The sequence below is a fragment of the Marmota flaviventris genome, chromosome 12, assembly GCF_047511675.1.
Source record: "Marmota flaviventris isolate mMarFla1 chromosome 12, mMarFla1.hap1, whole genome shotgun sequence".
Classification (NCBI taxonomy): domain Eukaryota; kingdom Metazoa; phylum Chordata; class Mammalia; order Rodentia; family Sciuridae; genus Marmota; species Marmota flaviventris.
In genome coordinates, this window is record NC_092509.1 from 28,060,008 (window position 1) to 28,066,007 (window position 6,000).

The window sequence follows — 6,000 nt, forward strand, 5'->3', positions numbered from 1 at the left end:
TGATGTTCAGAGGATGGTGAGTGCTGTGACTTCATCGGTGGATTAATCCATTTGATGGATTAATTATCTGGACTACTGGGTGGTAATTATAGTCAGTTGGGACATGGCTGGAGGAACTAGGTCACTAGGGGTGTGATCTGGGGAACTAAAACTGTCCCTGGTTGCTCCCTGTCTCTTTCGCTCTGCTTTTTGGTTGTCATGAACTTCCTCCACACCCGTCTACCATGATGTTTCTGCAATGGAATCAGCCAACTTTGGACCAAGACCTCTGAAACCTTGAGCCAAAGTAAATCTCTCCTCCTCTAAGTGGATCTTGTCAGGTATTTTGGTCACAGTAATGGAAAGCTGGCTAACACAGATGGTGTGTGAGGTCAGAACTACTCCTCAAGGCTCTCTAAATGGACCTATTCAGTTGACCAGTAGTTCTAGCAGGACAGCAGCTCACCTAGGCCTCTGCTCTCCAGCAAAGTGTTCTGCATGTAGAAGAGATGAAGGTCTTGACTGTTATTTGGGAACCAGTGCTGTCCTTGGAGGAGGTTTGCTCTTCCAGTTCAGTGCATCCTCTGGCTATAAATATGGGAAAACTCTTGATCTACTATCGGGTGAGGGCACCCACTTCTGATGCCTAAATGACTCATACACAATACTCTTCCCCCACTGTACTCTGATAACCTCAGGTGACACCTGAGAGTTCTCCTGTCCTGTGGCTGGGTGGCCAATTTTGTTCCCAAGGGCCAAAGAACATCTAGATCCACAGGGTTTGCCCCATCCTATTTTGTGCTGGGAAATTTCTGTCCATGTGCCTCCTGTTTGAGTTCTAAATAGTTCTAAATAGCATATGTGTCGTGAGGCAGGGATTCTGTTTTCTGCTCTGCAAGGTCTACCATTAGGCTTTGTTGAATGTCTTAAGTTACCAGAAAGAGAAGGAGGAATTCTCCATTATCCTCTCATCTCTGGCTAATGATGTCTTATCTATCCTCAGTCAGGGGTATTTATGAGACTCAACTTTTTCCTAAAAAGATTGCCTATCTCATAATTCAAGAAATTCTGATTGGACTAGTTCAGACAAAGGGCTGGATTAGGATATTTTTTTTTTTTTTTGCTTTTTGAAGAGCTCCACAAATAATTCTGATATTCTACTCTCTACTTCCCACAAATCTCTCTTGAAAATTGTTCTAAAATAATCCTCTCCAAATTCTTGGAATATCAAATCTAAGGGTGCAGCATCAATGCCTGGGGTTTTCTTTTAATATATCCTCACACGATGATATACCACAATTGTATTGAAAATAATTGAATGAAAATATCAGCCAACCAAATGTTGCATGCCACTAACCAATTGTAGTCTTATATTTATGAGTGCTTTGGGGCAAGCACAAAAAGGAGATTCCTTAATTAATGGAGGCGATTCCCCCCGTTAAGATGGCTTAGGTTTGCTTCGGACAGCTTGGGGAGAGGATGCAAGAGAAACTCACAGTTCTTTCTCCTCTAACTCCTGGAAACATGTTGTGACAGTCTTCCCCAGAGTATTTTAGGGTGAAACTGCCCCTGGAGACATGACTTTTAAATATGGTGATAGGTGAATCCTCTGTTTGCTTTACATTTTGTTACAACTAACATGAATCAAATCCTGCCCAACCATGTCAAAAAGAATAAATTGGGATCTGGGAAACATAAGACCAAAAACAAACCAAAAAAACCAGTAAGGTCAACTCTTACAGGGTTGCCAGATTGGCAGAATAGGCAAGTGAAGGTGAGAACATGGAGAAGACAGGTGTCCACAGCCTGGGGCTCCCACTCCCTGTAATGTAGACTCACACCTGTCAAATCTGAGCTTACTTTGGTGCCTGATTATAAGCAACATTCTTCCCATCCGGCTATCAAACTATTCCTCCCAAGCCAGTGGAAAAAATAACAAAGCCCTAGGCTTCTCTTATTTGGACCCTTTGATGTCTCCATTCTTTTAAAACAAATGAGTCAAAATCATTCGAGGAACCTGTCCCATCTCCATTCCTTGTCCCCCACCCAAATGAAAGCAATGTTTTCTAGTCAAGTTTCCACAAGTCAGGATGATATATGAGTTTATCAATATCTTGCCAAATCTGTTGTTTTCAGATTCACATCGTAACGGAAATGATAGTAGTTTTTACTTTTTGAAAACTTTTAGCATCAGATTCCTTTCCTAGCAGTGGAAACCTTTCTACAGAAGCTGCTCTGAAGATATAAGGAAGTGGTGCATAGCCCACCCTCTTAGGGGTCTGAAGGCATTATCTGAGGAAGCCGTTCACAAGCCCAAATTTCCCTATGAACTTGTGGCTTCCCTTGAAAATGAATTAAATTCTTAAAATTCTATATTATAATATATCTAGGGTAATTTTAATATAAAAATATTAGTAAATAACTTACCATCAGGAAAGCAGAAATGAATAAAGGTAACATCATATAACTCTATCTTAGGATCCCTGAATTTTAAGAACATGGACTCACAAAAATATGTAGATAAAAATAACCGTGTTTTTCCACTGCTATACAAGTTATGACAGGTAATCATGAAGGAGAGCTGCTCAGTGCTGCCAACAAGTTGGCAAAGTACGATGTTTGGGGCCACTCTTTGGTGGAAATTAAGAAAGTCAAGTGGAATGGAAGTCACAAGCTTCTGATCCACTCTATATTTTACCATCTTGCAAAGGACTCATCAAGAACATTTTCTGTAAGGGCAGAAGACTACATGTGGTCTTAATTTTACCATCAGTGTAATGATTTTCATTACACATCAAATAATGGAGAATTTCAAACCCTTCACATTTCTCACAACCAATTCTCTTTCACAATGTCAGTGCTTTTCATTCCAAGGATCTTGTCATGTTTAGTTTTTCAAAAATTCAATTTGCCTTGAAACTGTTGAAGGGCATTCAACCTTGAAAAATATGTACTTTAAAAAGCAGATTCTTTGAATCATATGTATGTTTTAAATGTATTGTCAGTGGTGGTTTGCTAAACCCTTTCTCCAAGAGAAAAAGAAAAAAAGTCCTGATTTGTTGTGTTTGCCAATTTCTGTGGTGTAAATGTTCCCACTGTGGCTGATTCCAGGCTACCAATATGGCATCACTGAATGCAGAGTTGAGAAGAGATTATCCTCATGAGTAGATATGAACAAGTTCCAACACGCCACTGATTTAAACCTATATGCAAACAGGTGCATACAACTATAGGTATAATTTAACAAATATGTATAAAGGGAACACCTGTATAACTCCACCAAAATCAAGAAATGGAATATTTGACCTAATCCCCAAAAGTCTACGACATACCTCCTCTTCCTCATTAGTTAACCACTGTCTTCACTTGTAGAATCAACTCTCCCTTGCCATGTACTTTTATCACGTAAGTATCCATCCCTAAGCATTCTGATTTAATTCAGCCTATTCCATCTATACATAGATGGAATTTATACATAGATGGAATCATGCACGGTACATTCTTTTCCTATTTGCTTATTTTGCTCAACATCATGTTTGTGAGATTTAGCCAAGCTGTTGCATGTAGATAGAGTTCATTCATTTTTATTCCTGTATTGTGTTACAACATGGGAATATACTCAGTGATCCTCTGGAGCCAGCCTGTGAAGACTCATGGGAGCTGATTGTTAAATGTTCATGGGTTTTGTAAGCTAGTTGGTATCATATTGGGAGCTTGAAATTGGCCACTATGGAAGTATTTACACTGTGGAATTTGGCAAATGCTTCAAATCATAGCTTTTCCTCTCTATTGTTAAGCATCTGCCAGCATGCCAGTGGATGGATGTACAATAAGTAGATTCATTTATTCTACAGTGAATGGATATTACCACAGTAAATGGGTGTTTCCAGTTTTTGCCTATGAACATTCTCTTCTATGTGTAGAACATTCTTTTCTATGGTAGAATGCACTCACATTTCTAAGGGACAGTGTATATAGCCTAGGAGTGAAATGCTAGGTGATATGATAAAAATTAATAATGAAAATAGTGCATACCAGAATTTATTAAATGTATTTATATATGATATGATATGCATGTGTTCAGTTTTAGTTAATAATGTCAAATAAAGTTCCCAATCCACATCAAGCCCTCGCATCTCTGTTTGAGAATTCCTATAACTCCTGTTATTCCTATTACACCCCTTGGTATTGCCAGACTTGTAAACTTTTGCCAGAGTAGCGGTTGTATACTTATATGTCATTATGGCTCAAAGTTACATTTTCCTAATTCCTAAAGAGTTTTGAGCACTTTTCCTTATGTTGTTTGGTCTGTTTGATTTTTTTCTCATGTAAAGTACTTGTTCAAATATTTTGCTGGGTTTTTTTCTGTCTATTTCTTATTGATTTTTCAAGGTCCTTTATATATTCTGGGTTTTGCAATACAAGCATCTCATGCTGTATATTTCTAATTCTTTTTTTCCTTTTCCCTAAAGTATGGTGACATATTTGTTATTCCATTAACAAAAATCTTATTCACAGTAATATGAGTACATTGGTACAAACTCTAGATTTATTATGATCTGTGTGCATGAATTTTGTTTGACCCCCTTCAAACCTCTCTGGAATCACTTCATTTCTCTTATTGTCAGCTAAAATTTAAAGATGAAATGTAGAGATTCTTTTCATTTCTGTGAGATTCAAAGAGCCATGGAGAAGAGAGAAAAATTCTCTTGAGTTATGCCTAAGATCTTGTGTTCTACTATCTATGTCAGCTCAGATACTTTTAAATGTCCTAGGTCCACTTTATCTAGGCAGTGGTTCATTTTCAAAGATTCCAGAAGCTTCCTGCAACCCAACACAATGCCCTGGCAGATATAATTCCCAATAACTTTCTATACCTTTTGAGGCACTATTGAAGGTTCATGGTAAAGGAGAAAAAGGAAACAAAAAGATGATCATATAATTCAGAAGCCACCTCTCCCCTAAAGCTACTGTTTATTAATCAAACTGAACTTTATTGTTCCTATACTGGTTGAGTTTTATCTATGATACTTGAAAAATTTGCCCTCCTTTGTAAAATGAACAAAAGAGCTTAACAGTATCTAACCTTTAAAAAGAAAACAGAAATAAAAACATAAAAACTTTTTAACAAGCTGGGCACTGTGGCACACGCCTGTAATCCCAGTGGCTTGGGAGGCTGAGGCAGGAGGATCGAAAATTCAAAGTCAGCATCAGCAAAAGCGAGGTGCTAAGCAACTCAGTTAGACCCCATTTCTAAATAAAATACAAAATAGGGCTGGGGATGTAGCTCAGTAGTTAAGTGCCCCTGAGTTCAATCCCCAGTGCCACCCCCAAAAACAACTTTTTAGCAAAAGATTCTGCTTCTAAGATAAACAACCATTAAGCAGAAGAGATATTCCAAATAATATTCTCTGTTCAAAATCCCTTTTCATGTGGAAATTTCAAATACTTTATTAAGTAACTCTTAGATCAAAGAAAACATAGAACAATACTGAAGAATTTCCAAAAGTATTGTTAATGAAAATAGTGCATACCAGAATCTATTAAATGTATTTAAAGAACTGATTAACTTCACTCTTTATAATAGAAATGCAAATTAGAAGTACACTGAATCAGCCTTTTGGCTAAGATTAAGTGTAGTATCTGTTCTTATCAATTTGATATTGGATACATGCTCTATTTAAGGACAATGTGTTAAATGAATTTTTTGGAGCCAGGGAGATCAAATAGGAGTTATTTCATCAACTTCCTGCATTGCCCTGAGAGTACATCCTGCAAGGATGTACAAAAAGATGATCATATAATGATTATATAATCATATAATCAGGGGGTACGGGTGGTGGGGGAAAGCATACTGAGATACCATTTCTCATTTACCAGACTGGAAAATTTTTTTTTCTTTTTTCTTTTTTTCTTTTGGCCATCAGGAATGTAAAATGGAACAGCTGCTATGGAGGGGAACTTGCCAATCTCTAGCAAAATTATATACATTTACCCTTGACCCAGCAGCACTGCTTGTTA

At 37.6% G+C, this 6,000-nt stretch overlaps 1 non-coding gene across 1 annotated transcript; it reads left to right on the forward strand.

Annotated features, from left to right (window-relative positions):
- Positions 1–5,585: 5,585 nt before the first annotated feature.
- LOC114100244 (U2 spliceosomal RNA) lies at positions 5,586–5,770 on the forward strand. Its single transcript, XR_003584025.2, has one exon. It is a non-coding gene; the product is annotated as a U2 spliceosomal RNA (small nuclear RNA).
- The last annotated feature ends 230 nt before the right edge of the window (positions 5,771–6,000 follow it).